Genomic DNA, 19,305 nt, shown 5'->3' with positions numbered 1-19,305 from the left:
GATGATGAGACACAGTTGCCAACAAGTTATGTTAAGTCAAGAAGTCAGGAGGAGGACTAGAGTGTGGAAGTGGAAGATGAGGTAATGCATGATTATGACCCTCACCCAACCTGGCATGCAGATCAAGCACAGTAGCACAGAGAGTGAGAGATCCACATGACCACAACAGGCAGCAAGAGAAAGTGGGGTGGTCAGAGCAATAAAGCAAGCAATTGTTCCCCAGAGCACCCACACACGGCCAGACCCCAGGTCAAGGAATAGGTGTTTCCCAGTTTGGTGGGGAACACCTTAATAATCTTGGTGTGACAGGCACCGGATGCCTAACCCTACCTACTGCTTCCAGAACTACTGGCTATAGACCGCAATGTGGCTCTATGCATGTGCATATGAGAAGGCTGCACCCCTTAGTGCAGTCTCCAGGCCCTTTTAACACCTGGGGTCCACCCCAAACCCAGTGTGAGCCACAATAGCGCCTCCAGGGGCCAATAGCGGAGTGGCCACACCATCAGTGACGTCACCAGGGACTCTACAGAACCTTCACGTCACTGATGACACAATGGCAGCACTGCCCCATACACCCTACCAGTCATCTAGTGATGACCAATGATGGGGTGCCAGGTCATAGGGGTGGGCCCTTATGAGTTAGTCTGCAGTGGCCACATCATCAGGACACCTGACGCTATCCAGCCTATCAGGGCCTGCCACCTGACGAACATGCCCAGTGAAGCCGATTTGTAACATTGCCCCCCCCACTTGGATGATTCGTAGTTGCCACAGGTACCACTGTGCAATGGGCAGGAGATGGAGATATGCAGTGGGAGCCACAAAATTTGACCAACCGCACGATCTTCCCTGACAACCACTCGATATGTGGGGAATGCCGCTTCAGCCAAGGCATGCCCAGCAGAATATCATCTGCACCCTTAGGGAGAACCAGGAAAGAAATGGTCTCTCTATGCACTGATGACATGGCATGGGTAACAGGCACCGTCCGGTGGGGAATTACCTTAGGTAAAAAAGACCCATCCAGCACACAGACTCGCACAGGCCTTGGCATTTGCACCAGTAAGATGGTATGCCACTGGGCAAAAGAGGAGGGGATAAAATTATCCCCAGCCCCTGTGTCCACACGAGCCTTTGTGGACCAGGTAGCTCCCTTGAAGGGCACGGACACAGGAAACGTCACTCTAGTGGATGACACCTAGTGCAGTCTGCCACCTGCTATGGTCACCGATCACGGCCACTTAGCCTGACGCTGTGGGCAGCGGTTGGCATAATGACCGAACTGCTCACAAGCAAAACAGGTAGGATCCTTGCGACTCGATGACCTAGCAACACCAAGCCTAGAGATGTCCATAAGGAGAGAGACATCCTCAAAGGGAGGAAGAGACCACCACAGTGGCTGAACTACAGTCTGACCTGCACTCCAGCTGATGTTCGGCGTTCCACAGGTCAATACAGGTAGCCAATTTCACAAATTCATTCATCTCAAGGGAGGTTGGCACCTTGCAGGACGCTAACACATCTTTGACGTGCGAGGCCAACCCCTTCCAAAAAAATGAAATGAGGAATCTATCTGGCCACCCTAGTTCTATGGCAAATGTCCTGAACCTTACAGCGTACTGATTCAAGTAGGTACTCCTCTGCTCAAAAGTCAGCAGCTGCAAGGCCATATGATGGGCAACCTGAGGCCCCAGAAACACTTGCCGCATGAACACCAAGAACTCAGCGGAGTCCACGACTATGGGGTCGTTCCTCTCCCACAATGGTGTAGCCTACTCCAATGCTATGTGAGCAAGGAGATGATAAACCACACCTTTGACCTCTCTATAGGGAACTGTGCAGCCAGCAGCTCCAGATGTATTGAGCACTGGTTCACGAATCCCTTACATGCCTTGTTGTCCCCAGAAAACTTATTGGGCAGTGAGAGGTGAGGGAGGAGTGAAGTGGGCTTGGTGGCAGACACCATTGCGGCCGCCTGAGCCACCATGTAAGCCATATCAGCAGCAAGAGCAGATTGCTCCAAAGACCTAATTCTGGTCTCAAGCTGTTGTATGAACTGACACAGCTGCTGTATTTCCGCCATGCCATCCAGACCCTGGCGCAGTCTTACTGTTACGGGGGGACTGGCAGATTAGGATAAAGGTGGTGAATATCCCAATCGCAAGTTGGGGTCCACCATGCTCCAAGATGGTAAAGGAGCTGCAGGCAACCCGTAGGTCAGGCGGATAATACAGATCTGGGTGGCTCCGAAATGATATGAACCTGATCCAAGTTAGGCATCACTTGGACCAGGACTATTGTGAACCATGTTCTCGCCACAGGGTCCAAAGACCCAGACCAGGAACTCCCCTGTTAACATCATAGGGGTACACTGTCCGTGTGAGTGGTGGGTAGAGATGAGCGAACCGGCCGTGGTTCGGCTCGAGTTCGGTTCGCCAAATGGAGGTCTCGTTCGAGTTCGGTTCGGCGAACCGCTTCCGCGAACCGCTCGAAACACATAGGAAACAATGGGAGGCAATCACAAACACATAAAAACACCTAGAAAACACCCTCAAAGGTCTCCAAAAGGTGACAAACAACTCACAACACAACACAAGCACATGGGAAAGTGACAAGAACAAATTCTCATGCGAAAACAAAACAGCGTTACAAGGAAAAGAGGAAGAGACACAGATATAGGCATGGCATTGCCTTCTAAAATCATGTAAAACACCGCAAGGTTACTCCAAGCGGAGTCTCCCTTTTTTCCAAAAATTGGGCCACACACACACCCACCCCTTCAGTGGCAGCACTTGTGCCCCAGTTGTACACTTCACAGGTAAATTTGCATCAAGCACATTCAAAAATACGCCATACTTAACCGTCCCCAGGATGACACCGGGGTAGGTAGCAAAGTCTTTGCTGAACCATGACTTGTTCATCTTGGCTCCTTTTAAAAAACACAGCAAGCAAGGGTTACTCCAAGCGGAGTCTCCCTTTTTTCCAAAAATTGAGCCCCACACACCCACCCCTTCAGTGGCAGCACTTGTGCCCTAATTGTACACTTCGCAGTTAGATTTGCATCAAGCACATTCAAAAATACGCCATACTTAACCATCCCCAGGATGACACCGGGGTAGGTAGCTAAGTCTTTCCTGATCCCAGCTCTGTTCATCTTGGATCATTTTTAAAAACAATGTAAGCAAGGGTTACTCCAAGCGGAGTCTCCCTTTTTTCCAAAAATTGGGCCACACACATACACCCACCCCTTCAGTGGCAGCACTTGTGCCCCAGTTGTACACTTCACAGTTAGATTTGCATCAAGCACATTCAAAAATACGCCATACTTAACCATCCCCAGGATGACACCGGGGTAGGTAGCAAAGTCTTTGCTGAACCATGACTTGTTCATCTTGGCTCCTTTTAAAAAACACAGCAAGCAAGGGTTACTCCAAGCGGAGTCTCCCTTTTTTCCAAAAATTGGGCCACACACACACACCCACCCCTTCAGTGGCAGCACTTGTGCCCCAGTTGTACACTTCACAGGTAGATTTGCATCAAGAACATTCCAAATCCACAAGCATTTACTCTCCCCAGGATGACACAGGGGTAGTAAATTCCTTGTGAATCCATGACTTGTTCATTTTGATGAACGTTAGTCTGTCCACATTGTCACTGGACAGACGCGTGCGCTTATTTGTCAGCACACCCCAGCAGCACTGAAGACACGTTCAGAGACATCGCTGGCAGCTGGACACGACAAAATCTCCAAAGCGTAAGTGGAGAGCTCTGGCCATTTTTCAAGATTTGAAGCCCAAAATGAGCAAGGCTCCATTTGCAAAGTCATGGTATCGATGTTCATTTGGAGATACTCCTGTATCATCCTCTCCAGCCATTGACTATGTGTCAGACTTGTTGTCTCTGGTGGCCTTGCAAAGGATGGTCTAAAAAAATTATGAAAAGATTCAATAAAATTGCTGTTACCAGCACCACATATGGTGCTGCTGGTACGGGTAGACTGTTGAAGATGACGAGACCATCCCATGTTTGTCAAGTTACAACTGGAAGATTCACTCCCTGCACCATGGTTGTTTGGTGGAAAAGCCGAGCTAAGATCGAGTAACAGCTTTTGCTGATACTCCTGCATACGTGCGTCCCTTTCTATGGCTGGAATTATGTTACAAAATTTGGACTTGTACTGGGGATCTAATAGTGTGGCAAGCCAGTAGTCATCATCACTTCTAATTTTGACAATACGAGGGTCATGTTGGAGGTGGTGCAGCAAGAAGGCGCTCATGTGTCTGGCGCACCCACGCAGACCAAGTCCACGCTGTGTTTGTGGCATAGAGGTGCTAACCGTTCTTTCTTCCTCTGACATCTCCCCCCAACCTCTTTCAACTGAAATTTGACCAAGGTCTCCCTCATCCGCTGAGTCTTCCATGTCCATGGACAGTTCGTCCTCTATTTCTTCATGTTCTCCTGCACCTTCCTCAACATTTCGCCTGCTACCATGTGCCCTTGTTGATCCCTGTACCACATGGTCCCATGCCTGCCGCGTTGGTGAGGGTGAACGTCTGGACCTTGGTGATGTTGTTGTCTCTTGCGCATATGAATCCTCCTGTAGTTCCTCCCCTTCCTGTTGTCCCACCCCCTGACTCCGAATAGTGTTTAGTGTGTGCTCCAGCATGTAAATGACTGGAATTGTCATGCTGATAATGGCATTGTCAGCGCTAAACATATTCGTCGCCATGTCGAAACTGTGCAGAAGGGTGCATAGGTCCTTGATCTGAGACCACTCCATCAGGGTGATCTGCCCCACCTCTGCATCTCGTTGGACCAGGCTATACGTCATGACGTATTGCACCAGGGCTCGATGGTGCTGCCACAGTCGCTGTAACATGTGGAGAGTCGAATTCCAGCGTGTCGGCACATCGCATTTCAGGCGATGAACCGGCAGGCCGAAAGACTTCTGGAGCGATGCAAGTCGCTCAGCAGCGGTGGTTGAATGGTGGAAGTGAGCAGACAGATTTCGTGCCCTGTTCAGAAGGCCATCTAGGCCGGGAAAGTGTGTTAAAAATTGCTGGACAACAAGGTTCAACACGTGAGCCATACAAGGCACGTGTGTCACCTTGCCCAGGCGAAGGACCGCACCCAGGTTTGCAGCATTGTCGCACACGGCCTTACCAGGCTGCAGGTTGAGTGGAGACAACCATTTACCAAACTCAGTCTCCAGAGCTGCCCACAACATTTCCAAGACATTTCAAGCTAAAGACCGCCTGATGCCGTTGCGCTCTGCTGCCAGCATAGTAATGAGGGGTGCGTGATTCCTTCTGCGCAGTTAGAACGCTGGTGGCCTGACCAGGCAGGCTTGGGGCGGAGGTGGAGGACCCAGACGAGGTGGAGGAGGCGGAAGCAGTGGCGGAACTTGGACAGACAGAGGATTGACACACAAGTCGTGGGGATGTCAAGACTTGTGCAGCAGACCCTTCACTATCTATCACCATAGTTACCCAGTGCCCAGTCAGCGACATGTAAGGTCCCTGTCCATGCTTACTGGTCCAAGTATCGTTGGTGAAATGCACCCGTTTACACACAGAGTTTCTCAAGGAAGCGGTGATATTGTGTGCGACATGCTGGTGTAGCGCAGGCACACCTTTCTTAGAGAAGTAGTGGCGACTGGGCATCTGGTACTGGGGCACAGCGACAGACATAAGGTTTCTAAAATCCTGTGTGTCCACCAGGTGGAAAGGCAGCATTTCGGTAGCCAAGAGCTTACAGAGGGATAAAGTCAACCCCTTAGCTTTGTCATGGGTCGCAGGAAATGGCCTTTTATTTGTCCACATCTGAGGGACAGAGATCTGGCTGCTGTGTGTAGATGGTGGTGAGTAGGGTGTCCCTGAAAAAATGCAGGTTTGTGAGGAAAGTGCAGGCGTAGACATGATGTTGCCTTCATCCAACGTTGATGCTATCGATGCCTGAGAGAGCTGTACACACGCACTTGTTTCCCCTTCCAATGCAAATGACGACCTACCAAGCAAACTGCCTGCTGCGGTTACAGTAGTGGAAGTTGTGCGTGGAAAACCAGGTGTGACAGCTGTCTCCACAGTCCTAGAAGATGAAGAGCGCGCGGATGCACTTGAAGGGGCAGGTGGTGGATAGTTCGCTCCGCTAGACCGCATTGCAGCACGGTGAGTTTCCCACTGGGACATATGATATTTATTCATGTGACGATTCATGGAAGAAGTTGTCAAACTCCTGAGGTTTTGCCCTCTACTAACAGAATCATGACAAATTTTACATCTCACATGATTTGGGCGATCTTTTTCTATGTCAAAAAAGGTCCAGGCTAGGCAAGGCTTAGAGGGCATGCGACCTGCTGAGCCCCCCCGACTAGTGCTCAGAGGCAGAGTGGTGGCTGAGGATGCAGCTGTAGATGTGCTACCAGTACTACTCCTCTGTCCAGGAAGGCACAAGCTAACTTCGTCGTCAGTAGCATCCTCCTCCACCACCTCTGTTGAACTCCTCGAGTGCCTGACTGTGGGTTGACAGTAGGTGGGATCTAGAACTTCCTCATCAAGTGTTATGTTTGCACTCCCCTCACCCTCAGACCGAGCCTCTTCCTGACGTAAACCAATATTTAAGTTGTCATCCCAATCTAGTATCTGCTTCTCATCGTCATCAGTATGTTCCTCATTGTCTATAACAACAGGTGTTACAGTTTGTGAATAAGGGTCAACATTATGCTCAGAAACTTGGTCATCACGGCCTGAATCTGAGTCACAAAGGTTCTGGGCATCACTGCAGACCATTTCCTGGTCTGTACTCACTGTAGCTTGGGAGCAGACCTCTGATTCCCAGGCTATAGTGTGACTGAACAGCTCTGCAGACTCAACCATCTCTGTTCCACCATACTGTGCAGGGCGGATGGAGACTTCAGAACTTGGAGAAAGCAAGTGTGATTGGGATGACAACTCAGAGGACTGGTGTTTTTTGGATGCGGTAGTTGAGGTGGCGGAGAGGGCACTTGTTGGACCACTTGAGATCCATTCAAGCATTTTCTTTTTTTGGCCATCATCTACCTTTGTTCCAGTTGTTCGTGTCCGTAAAAAAGGGAGCACATCGGATTGTCCAAGGTAAGTAGTAGACATCTTACTTTTGCTGGAAGATGGTCTATCTTCAGCAGATGTTAATGGAGCTTTGCCACCTTCCCCACGGACAAACCCTTTTTTTCCTTTTCCAACACGCCTCTTCCCTTTCCACCAGCATCTGTCCTTTTGCCACTCATTTTGATTGCGACAAGATTGTGCACTTAAAATGTGGTAGTAAAAATTGAGAGGTGGGGTAGATTGCAGCGGTGGTCTATCTTTATTAACAGCAGAATAAACAACAATAACTATCCCTGACAATGCAACTACGGCCCTTAAACTGGCAGCACAGTTTGCTATTAGAATGGCTTAGTAACCATGAGTTTGAGTGTGCAATGCAGTGGTGCCGCAAATAGCTTTGCACCAGTGAGACAATAATGGAAGTCCAACAGCCACTTTTAGGATGCCACTAAGTTTACTCAGTGTTTGCTAGTATAATGGCTTAGTAACAACGAGTTTGAGTGTGCAATGCAGTGTTGCCGCAAATAGCTTTGCACCAGTGGGACAATAATGGAAGTCCACCAGCCACTTTTAGGATGCCACTAAGTTTCCTCACTGTTTGCTAGTATAATGGCTTAATAACAATGAACTTGAGTGTGCAATGCAGAGGTGCTGCAAATAGCTTTGCACCAGTGGGACAATAATGGAAGTCCAACAGCCACTTTTAGGATGCCACTAAGTTTCCTCAGTGTTCGCTAGTATAATGGCTTAGTAACAATGAGCTTGAGTGTGCAATGCAGAGGTGCTGCAAATAGATTTGCACTAGTGGAACACTAATGGAAGTCCAACAGCCACTTTTAGGATGCCACTAAGTTTCCTCACTGTTTGCTAGTATAATGGCTTAGTAACAATGAACTTGAGTGTGCAATGCAGTGGTGCTGCAAATAGCTTTGCACCAGTGAGACACTAATGGAAGTCCAACAGCCACTTTTAGGATGCCACTAAGTTTCCTCAGTGTTTGCTAGTATAATGGATTAGTAACAATGAGCTTGAGTGTGCAATGCAGAGGTGCTGCAAATAGATCTGCACTAGTGGGACACTAATGGAAGTCCAACAGACACTTTTAGGATGCCACTAAGTTTCCTCAGTGTTTTCTAGTATAATAGCTTAGTAAAAATGAGTTTGAGTGTGCAATGCAGTGGTGCTGCAAATAGCTTTGCACCAGTGGGACAATAATGAAGTCCAACAGCCACTTTTAGGATGCCACTAAGTTTCCACAGTGCTTGCTAGTATAATGGTTTAGTAAAAATGAGTTTGAGTATGCAATGCAGTGGTGCTCCAAATAGCTTGGCACCAGTGGGGCACAAATGGAGTACAACAGCCACTTTTAGGATGCCACTAAGTTTACTCACTGTTTGCTAGTATAATGGCTTAATAACAATGAGCTTGAGTGTGCAATGCAGAGGTGCTGCAAATAGATTTGCACTAGTGGGACACTAATGGAAGTCCAACAGCCACTTTTAGGATGCCACTAAGTTTCCTCACTGTTTGCTAGTATAATGGCTTAGTAACAATGAACTTGAGTGTGCAATGCAGTGGTGCTGCAAATAGCTTTGCACCAGTGAGACACTAATGGAAGTCCAACAGCCACTTTTAGGATGCCACTAAGTTTCCTCAGTGTTTGCTAGTATAATGGCTTAGTAACAATGAACTTGAGTGTGCAATGCAGTGGTGCTGCAAATAGCTTTGCTGCAATGGGACACTAATGGAAGTCCAACAGCCACTTTTAGGATGCCACTAAGTTTCCTCAGTGTTTGCTAGTATATTGTATTAGTAACAATGAGCTTGAGTGTGCAATACAGAGGTGCTGCAAATAGATTTGCACTAGTGGGACACTAATTGAAGTCCAACAACCACTTTTAGGATGCCACTAAGTTTCCTCAGTGTTTTCTAGTATAATAGCTTAGTAAAAATGAGTTTGATTGTGCAATGCAGTGGTGCTGCAAATAGCTTTGCACCAGTGGGACAATAATGAAGTCCAACAGCCACTTTTAGGATGCCACTAAGTTTCCTCAGTGCTTGCTAGTATAATGGCTTAGTAAAAATGAGTTTGAGTATGCAACGCAGTGGTGCTCCAAATAGCTTGGCACCAGTGGGGCACAAATGGAGTACAACAGCCACTTTTAGGATGCCACTAAGTTTACTCACTGTTTATTAGTATAATGGCTTAGTAACAATGAGTTTGAGTGTGCAATGCAGAGGTGCTGCAAATAGCTTTGCACCAGTGGGACAATAATGAAGTCCAACAGCCACTTTTAGGATGCCATTAAGTTTCCTCAGTGTTTGCTAGTATAATGGCTTAGTAAAAATGAGCTTGAGTGTGCAAAGGGCTGTAGGGTACAGTGGCAGGGTTGTGGGTCTGTGTAGAAGAAAGGAAGCCTCACTTTCTATCCCTCCTAATGTTGAAATGCAGCGAGGAAGTCCCTGACCTTAGCTACACAGACGCTCTTATCTGTAGCTGTTAAAATCTCTTTCCATGGACCTGACTGTCACCTATGGCTCTGAGCCTGCTGTTATTAGCCCTTACAAGGGCTAAAAGAAACTTCTATCCCTATTCTGTATAGCGCTGTGTGTAGAGCGTACACAGCAGTATCGGAGACAGGAGCTGCACCTGCGGTGACTGACACCCAGACGCAGAAGGCAGATAAGGGCGTCCTGACGGGCAGATACCCGTTTTTATAATGCAGGGACATGTGACATGGACATCCTCTCACACATGCTGTTGCTTCTCTGGCTAAACGTCCACTTAGCTGTGTGTGTGTCTGGGATTGGCTGACATGCTTGCCCACCCCACTACACGCGCGCGTTTAGGGAAGGAAGACAAGGGAAAAAAAAAAATGGCGATCGCCATTATCCCAGCAGCAGTGATCTGAATGCGCTGTTCCCGCACACTATACACTGAAATTTCATAATAGTGTGAGTCACAGAGTGACTTACACTATCACTGCGGAAAGCCAGCTAGTAATTAGCTTGGCTTTTTGCTGCTAGAACCGTTCTCGAACGGAACTAGAACTATCGAGCGTTAGCAAAAAGCTCGAGTTCTAGTTCGATCTAGAACAGCCCCCAAAATCACTCGAACCGCGAACTGGAGAACCACGAACCGCGCTCAACTCTAGTGGTGGGCACACACAGGGACAGTAGGTGCAGCAGCCGCAGCCTAGTTAACTCCACTGGGCTGCTAGAACAGGACTGGAACGATAGGAGGGAAGCGTGGTGTCTGCACGTAACGTGTCGAGTCACGAATCTTGGCCTCACCCTACCTACTGCTTCCAGAACTAGTGGCTATAGACTGCAATGTTGTTCTATGCAGGGGTAAGAGCAGGTGCATATGAGAAGGCTGCGCCCCATAGTGCAGTCTCCAAACCCTTTTAATACCTAGGATCCACCCCAAACCCAGTGTGAGCCACATTGGTGTCTCCAGGGGCCAATAGCGGGGTGCCACATCATTAGTGATGTCACCAGCGGCCTATCCGAAACCGCCACATAACTGATGACTCAATGGCAGCACTGCCCCAAACACCCTACCAGTCATCATCTGATGACCAATGATGGGGTGCCAGGTCATAGGGGTGGGCCTCCACGAGCCAGTCCAGAGTGGCCACATTATCAGGACACCTGACACGATCCAGCCTATCAGGGCCTGCCACCTCACGGACATGCCCAGTGAAGTCCTTACCAGATTTATCCTCTGAGGCACTAAGTGCCTGAGCATGCTCAGTAGCCTAAACAACAGACTTAGTCTCAGAAACAAGATTATCAAGCTGATGAAGCTCAGTGGGCACAACACAGGACTTGGACACAGAACGAAGACCAAGTACCTGAGCAAAGAGGTTTTTCGCACTAAGCATGTGAGCATGCTCAGTAGCCTGAACTGAGGACTTAGCCTCAGAAATGGAGAGGAGAGCTGATCTTTTGTCATATATATATATATATATATATATATATATATATATATATATATATATATATATGCTAGCTGTACTACCCGGCTTCGCCTGGGTTAATAACTGCTGTTAACAAAATAGAATGTATTAACAAAAATGTATTCTGCACACAAAAACCACAAAACAAATAGATAGAAATATAATTATTAAAAGGCAAAAACTAAGCTAATGGAAGCATTTCACAACATCTATTTCAACACCACAGATATTCCACACAGATTTAACTAAATTGGCCAAGTAATGTGCTCCGTCTGTCTCTTTCCATGTCTGTCTCTTTCCAGTTCTGTCTCTGTCCCCATCTGCCACTTTCCCCGTCTGTCTCTTTTCAGGTGTCTCTTTCCAGGTCTGTCTCTTTCCAGGTCTGTCTCTTTCCCCGTCTGCCTTTCTCCGTCTGTCTCTTTCCCCATCTGCCTATCTCTGTCTGTCTCTTTCTTTGTATGTCTCTATCTCTCTGTTTCTTTCGCCATCTGTCTCTTTCCAGGTCTATCTCTTTCCCCGTCTTTTTGTCTGTGTTTTTTCCTGTCTGTCTCTTTTCCTATCTGCCTGTCTCTGTCTGTCTCTTTCCTTTTCTGTCTCTATTTATCTGTCTCTTTCCCTGTCTGTCTATATCAAGGTCTGTGTCTTTCCCCATCTATCTTTGTATGTCTCTCTGGCTGTCTCCTCCTTCCCTGTCTGCATGTCTGTCTGTCTCTTTCCCCATCTGTCTCTTTCCAGGTCTGTCTCTTTCCAGGTCTGTTTCTTTCCAGGTCTGTCTCTGTCAGTCTCTTTCCCTGTCTGTCTCTATCTCTCTGTCTCTTTTCCTTTCTGTCTCTGTCTGTCTCTCTCTGTCTCTCTCTCTGTCTCTCTGTCTCTCTCTATCCGTCTCCCCACCGACATCTTATTACCTCACATATAAGCTTCTTATACTATGAATGTCATTTGTTCCTATAGCAACCAATCACAGCTCCTACTAATAACCTGTAGTCCCAGGCTCCATTTACTTTAATGGAGGCATGTTTTTTGGAGAGTAACTGTAAAGCGCAGGGTTACATTTTCCTGTCAAAACATAGTCTACGACGTTCCTTGGGTCACATGAGGTGTCTGTGCAAAATTTCGTGATTGTACATGCGACGGTGTGGATACATTTTTCGTTTCACTTTTTCCCCATTATGTAGATAGGGGCAAAATTGATTGGTAAATTAGAACGCGCAGGGTTAAAATTTCGCCTCACAACATAGCCTATGACGCTCTCGGGGTCCAGATGTGTGAGTGTGCAAAATTTTGTGGCTGTAGCTGTGACGGTGCAGATGCCAATCCCGGACATACACACATATACACATACATACACACATTCAGCTTTATCTGTATATATAATTGCCTTATTCAGTCTGTCTGTCTGTCTTGCTCCAAAATGACGTCATTACAGTGACAACCGTCACATTGGCTGCTCGGCTCGGCCAGGCCCCACCCCCTCATGCATTGAATGCTCGGCCTGGCCCCGCCCCCCGCACGCATTCCCCGAACCCACACAGAGCCCCGACTCCCATGTGACTGCTGCACCCCCGGGAGCCCACACCGGCAACCCACTCGAGACATATCCTTGCGTTGCTAGGATCATGCCGGAGCCGGCGTATGCTGGTAACCATGGTACACATCGGGTAACCAAGGAAACCACTTTGCTTAATTACCCGATTGGTAATGCTGGCTCCCTGCCCATTCAGATCGTTGGTCTCCCACTGTCAAACATGCCGATGCGTGCTGCACAGCAGGAGACCAATAAACAAAAAGTGAACTAGCACTGTCGCTTTGAATAGTTACCTGATGTGTACCATGGTTACTAGCTTACCCAGGCTCCCGACACACGTACACTGGTAACCATGGTACACATCGGCTAACTATGGAAACCGCTTTGCATAGTTACCCGGGCCCCACACACTTTGCCCGCTCGGCCACGCCCCACACACACTCTGACCGCTCGGCCACGCCCCTCCACACCACACACTTTACCCACTTGGCCACGCCTCCCACACACTCTACCTGCTTGGCCACGCCCCACACACACTCTGCCCACTTGGCCATGCCCCCCACACACACTCTGCCCGCTCGGCCACGCCCCACTCAGACTCTGCCCGCTCGGCCACGCCCCCACACACTCTGCCTGCTCAGCCACGCCCCACACACACATTGGGCACCTATACACCTCCCCCCCAGGACTACTCCAGCTAATAGACACCTCCCCCAAGGACTACTCCCCCTATTAGACACCTCCCCTCCAGGACTACTCCACCTATTAGACACCTCCCCCAGGACTACTCCTCCTATTATACTCCTCTCCCCCCAGAACTACTCGTCCTATTATTCTCCTCTCTCCCCAGGACTACTCCTTTTATTATACTCCTTTCCCCCAGGACTACTCCTCCTATTATCCTCCTGTCTCCCCAGGACTACTCCTCCTATTATCCTGCTCTCCCCCCAGGATAACTCTTCCTATTATATTCCTCTCCCCCAGGACTACTCCTCCTATTATACTCCTCTCTTCCCAGGACTACTCCTCCTATTATTCTCCTCTCCCCCCAGGACTACTCCTCCTATTAGACTCCTCTCCCCCCAGGACTACTCCTCCTTTTATACTCCTCTCTCCCCAGGACTACTCCTCCTATTATACTCCTCTCTCCCCAGGACTACTCCTCCTATTATACTCCTCTCTCCCCAGGACTACTCCTCCTATTATACTTTTCTCTCCCCAGGACTACGCCTCCAACACACACACACACAAATACCCACACAAACCGCGCAACACACACAGCACCACACACACAACACTGCAGACACACAGCGCTCCACAAACAACGCAACACACACAACGCAACACATAAACAACTTTGCTCTCACACACCGCCACACCCAGACAACACCCAGAACATTTACAGCGTCCTACACAAACAATTGTCAACTACACACAACAACATATATATGTATAACAAAAATCATACATTAACTACACAATATGTTCTAGAATACCCGATGCGTTAGAATCGGGTCACCTTCTAGTATATTAGATATATATACCCTCATGGGTAAATGTTTTTCTGCCATTACACTTAGTGCTTTGGCTTTACCTGTGTAGGAGTCCCACTCCTTCCAAATAGTAAAAACGTTTTCTGAGGTCCTCCCCTACATGTCTTCAAGGGTGTATAGGAGTACCTTTTTCTAATTTTTGGCATCCCTTGCACATATGTGCATAGCTTTAACTAGTCTAAGAGTTGCTCGGCTTAATAATGGGAAAAAATCTATGTGCCCTAATTTACATCCCTTCCAGGGTGTATTGGAGAGCCTCCTTCTAATTTTTGGCAGCCCTTGCACTTAGTGCATAGGCTTTATGAGTAATCTTTATTAGTGTAGGGCTAGCTTCAATGAGGAATAGTTTAACATTAGAGGTGTACAGTCAGGGCCAGAAATATTTGGACAGTGACACAAGTTTTGTTATTTTAGCTGTTTACAAAAACATGTTCAGAAATACAATTATATATATAATATGGGCTGAAAGTGCACACTCCCAGCTGCAATATGAGAGTTTTCACATCCAAATCGGAGAAAGGGTTTAGGAATCATAGCTCTGTAATGCATAGCCTCCTCTTTTTCAAGGGACCAAAAGTAATTGGACAAGGGACTCTAAGGGCTGCAATTAACTCTGAAGGCGTCTCCCTCGTTAACCTGTAATCAATGAAGTAGTTAAAAGGTATGGGGTTGATTACAGGTGTGTGGTTTTGCATTTGGAAGCTGTTGCTGTGACCAGACAACATGCGGTCTAAGGAACTCTCAATTGAGGTGAAGCAGAACATCCTGAGGCTGAAAAAAAGAAAAAATACATCAGAGAGATAGCAGACATGCTTGGAGTAGCAAAATCAACAGTCGGGTACATTCTGAGAAAAAAGGAATTGACTGGTGAGCTTGGGAACTCAAAAAGGCCTGGGCGTCCACGGATGACAACAGTGGTGGATGATCGCCGCATACTTTCTTTGGTGAAGAAGAACCCGTTCACAACATCAACTGAAGTCCAGAACACTCTCAGTGAAGTAGGTGTATCTGTCTCTAAGTCAACAGTAAAGAGAAGACTCCATGAAAGTAAATACAAAGGGTTCACATCTAGATGCAAACCATTCATCAATTCCAAAAATAGACAGGCCAGAGTTAAATTTGCTGAAAAACACCTCATGAAGCCAGCTCAGTTCTGGAAAAGTATTCTATGGACAGATGAGACAAAGATCAACCTGTACCAGAATGATGGGAAGAAAAAAGTTTGGAGAAGAAAGGGAACGGCACATGATCCAAGGCACACCACATCCTCTGTAAAACATGGTGGAGGCAACGTGATGGCATGGGCATGCATGGCTTTCAATGGCACTGGGTCACTTGTGTTTATTGATGACATAACAGCAGACAAGAGTAGCCGGATGAATTCTGAAGTGTACCGGGATATACTTTCAGCCCAGATTCAGCCAAATGCCGCAAAGTTGATCGGACGGCGCTTCATAGTACAGATGGACAATGACCCCAAGCATACAGCCAAAGCTACCCAGGAGTTCATGAGTGCAAAAAAGTGGAACATTCTGCAATGGCCAAGTCAATCACCAGATCTTAACCCAATTGAGCATGCATTTCACTTGCTCAAATCCAGACTTAAGACGGAAAGACCCACAAACAAGCAAGACCTGAAGGCTGCGGCTGTAAAGGCCTGGCAAAGCATTAAGAAGGAGGAAACCCAGCGTTTAGTGATGTCCATGGGTTCCAGACTTAAGGCAGTGATTGCCTCCAAAGGATTCGCAACAAAATATTGAAAATAAAAATATTTTGTTTGGGTTTGGTTTATTTGTCCAATTACTTTTGACCTCCTAAAATGTGGAGTGTTTGTAAAGAAATGTGTACAATTCCTACAATTTCTATCAGATATTTTTGTTCAAACCTTCAAATTAAACGTTACAATCTGCACTTGAATTCTGTTGTAGAGGTTTCATTTCAAATCCAATGTGGTGGCATGCAGAGCCCAACTCGCGAAAATTGTGTCACTGTCCAAATATTTCTGGACCTAACTGTATGTGTGACGCCCTGGACCAGCCAGGTAGTCACAGGTAGACCCCTGCATTACACCTGTTCCCCAATAAGGTGTCATCAGTCAAACTTTAAACCATAGTCACCTCTCTCAGTGCTTGATGGACACACCAGGGGGCGGAGCCAGGCAGTTGGCCACGCCCACCGAGGAGTCCAGAGGGCCTGAGGCAGGAAAAACACAGTCAGTCAGTCAGTCAGTGAGTAGTCAGTGGTCAGTAGTGGAAGCAGGCCTGTGCCCAGGTCTGTGGCAGTCTGACAGGTGCCAGGGTTGGAGTCCTGGTACCTTGGCTAGGAGGCAAACGGTGGCCTTAGCCTGCAGGAGCCAGGAAGATGGCTCGGTGGAACCGTGGTGGACCGGGACAGGGTAGTGGCCCGCCGGTACCGACCCGGGGTACCGACTCGGAAACCGGAGCACAAAGGGGGTTACTCAGACCCTGAAACCCCTCAAAGGTCCAGAATCCACCGGACTGAGTTAATTAACTGATTGCGGTCTGGACTATAGGTCCTTTCCCACCCAAGTCCCAACTGAAAACAACAGCCCACCGAGGGGGATAGAAAGCCACCGCACAGGAAGAGAGATCCCATGGGCCAGCGTCTGCAGGCAAAAGGGCTCTCTCGACATCTACCAAGCCGGGGAGCGGACTCCTGACGCTGAAGCGCAGGCAGCCCAAGTACACAACACGGTGCAGGAAAAAGGCCAGGACCACCAAACCGGGTGGGGGACCAGACGCAGCCGGCTCACCGACCACCATCAACTTGGTTTACCAGAGACTTGTGTGTGTCAATAATTGTGAGTACAACATTGCTATTCGGCCGCGCACCGCCCTGCACCGCCCAGCTCTCCCCAACAGGTCCCGGGGCCATCATCCCGACCCACGGAAGGGTTAAAATCTTGCTACACTACCATCTTCCCCGGGTGCCCCGTAATTGCAGTGGTGGTGTCCCACTTCACCACAACCCGTGGGTGGCGTCACAAACTCAAACACGGCTCCGGCCGTGCACCTACCTATCCCCCTCTAAAAGCGCCAGCCCCCCTTTCAGAGCGAAGTGACCCCGGGTCCGGAGGCGCTCAAGCCACCCACCAGCGAGCCCGGACCCAAGCGGCTCGGCTGCAGCTGAGTGTGGGGTGGTACACATCGACTCTTCTGGCGTCACGAACAGGATACTTACCTATTCACTTACCTAGTGAAGTGTGCCTTGAAGTGAAGTCAGCGGTGATCCGTTGCAAAATTCCCAGAATCCGCCATCTTGCCGCCCGCCATCTTTTGGCACGAAAACTCCCGCTAGAGTATTCTTCCCTGCAGAAAGGGTGCGAAAAACTGAAGCCCCACCCCCTGCGAACGTGGCCGTGCAGCAAAGCGAAAGGTCGAAAAGCGAAACTGATCGGCCGAAGAAGGGAGTGCCCCAAAAAGACCAAGGGGGAGCGGATGGAGGATTTCAACGTTCAGGGAGGAGAGCGGAGCGGTGCTCGTCACCGGAGTGGCGGGACCCAGAAGCGGCAGAGGCGGAGTAGCTTTTGATGCAGAAGACCACGACCCGAACGAGCTCCCCGTGGGAACCACTGCCTGGTTGGAGTGGGAGCTGGGCCGATACCATCTCCCCCGGGTGCCCCGTAATCGCAGCGGTGGTGTCCCACTTCACCACAACCCGTGGGTGGGGTCATGAACTCAAACATGGCTGCGGCCGTGCACCTACCTACCCCCTCTAAAAGCACCAGCACCCCTTTCAGAGTGAAGTGACCCCGGGTCCGGAGGTGCTCGAGCCACCCACCAGCGAGCCCGGACCCGAGCGGCTTGGCTGCAGCCGAGCGCAGGGCGGTACACATCGGCAATGTTTCTTTCCTTACAATCCTTGCTACGCAACCTAAAACTAAACTACCTTTTACGGGCTAAATGTATTAGATTCTATTCCCTATTAATACCACTGTTAGCTGCAGGCATAGTTTAACATGCGCAAGGTGTGCAGTAAGGAACAGAAAAGTGGACAAGCTGCTGATGGCGCACACACATTCCGAGGTCATGGGTCACGTGAAACTGTCTGCTGCGTGAGCACAGCAAAGATGCTCCTGAACACCAAACAGCGTAAATAGGTTATCAGTTGGAGAACAGATAATATCCAGTCTCCAAATCACAATCTTTTTAAAATTGTTCCAATATTGAATCACAGTCCCCCCTCTGCATCTCTTCCATGGTGTACTGCAATGCATTCTTGTAATTTTAGCTAGACCTTGCAATGATTGCATAGACTTTCCCAGTTTTGGAGTCAGAATGTTTTTCAAATTGCACCAGAATTGAATTCCAATTCCTTTACATCTCTTCCAGAGTATACTGCAATCCCTCCTTGTAATTATAGCAATGCCTCAGAAACCAGGGTGCATTCCGATGTGGTCCAACGGAACCAACACAACGTGGAGAGCGGGGTTCTTGGGATTTGAGCAATATTAGTACGGAGGACAATGCACTGCCCGGGGTAAGCGCTTACGATAATTAATCTCATTGATGTGACTTTGCAAAAACGAAATTCAACTATTGTAATTGCTATCGGATCATAGCCGTAAATTAGGAAACTGATTGAAAGTTTCCTTCTGACCGTATAGGATTAGCACTGGACTTCTTTGATATTTAAAATCATTTTTTATTTCTCATTTTGAGGTCAGCTACTGACTGTGGTGACCTAACAAATCTACTAATCCAGTTAGGATTAGGTAGATGTATGTTCAGGGGGACACATCTATAGGAAAAAGGACGTTTTTTCCCCTCAAAGGTTATTTGGTTTTATGATATATAGTTTTTGGCATTTATTAGTAGTGTATACACAACAAATATTTTCACCATCTCTTGACAAATTTAGTACAGTAAGGACTAATTTTAAAGTGTTAGTGCAAAAAAATATTTTCTCTCTCCCCCCTTTTTTTCACCATTCTTTATAAATAAAATATTCTAAAAAAAAGTCTCCCTATATGTACTTCTGTTTGCGCAGATAGAATATTAATATTGACACAATATTATTATCGGGCTCTAAAACTGTGTTTTTGGGCGATTAGAGGAATTTGCCCTAATCTTGCAGCAACAGCAGTATAAGGATATTGGCGCTGGTTAGATTTTTAATTTTTGTATATCATAAATATAACATGAGCTCCACATATC

General features: G+C 48.0%; 1 long non-coding RNA gene across 1 annotated transcript in view; it reads left to right on the top strand.

The window, feature by feature from the left end:
- LOC142290400 (uncharacterized) overlaps window positions 1-19,305 on the top strand; it is a 47,099-nt gene that overhangs the window by 15,452 nt on the left and 12,342 nt on the right. Inside the window, exon 2 of the long non-coding RNA XR_012750293.1 lies at window positions 18,481-18,628. This is a non-coding gene — a long non-coding RNA (uncharacterized LOC142290400). The remainder of the gene's footprint in view (window positions 1-18,480; window positions 18,629-19,305) is intronic.

This window comes from Anomaloglossus baeobatrachus, chromosome 2 (genome assembly GCF_048569485.1).
Source record: "Anomaloglossus baeobatrachus isolate aAnoBae1 chromosome 2, aAnoBae1.hap1, whole genome shotgun sequence".
Taxonomy (NCBI): Eukaryota; Metazoa; Chordata; class Amphibia; order Anura; family Aromobatidae; genus Anomaloglossus; species Anomaloglossus baeobatrachus.
Note: the sequence above shows the minus strand (reverse complement) of the source record. Positions and strands in the feature narration are given on the sequence as shown.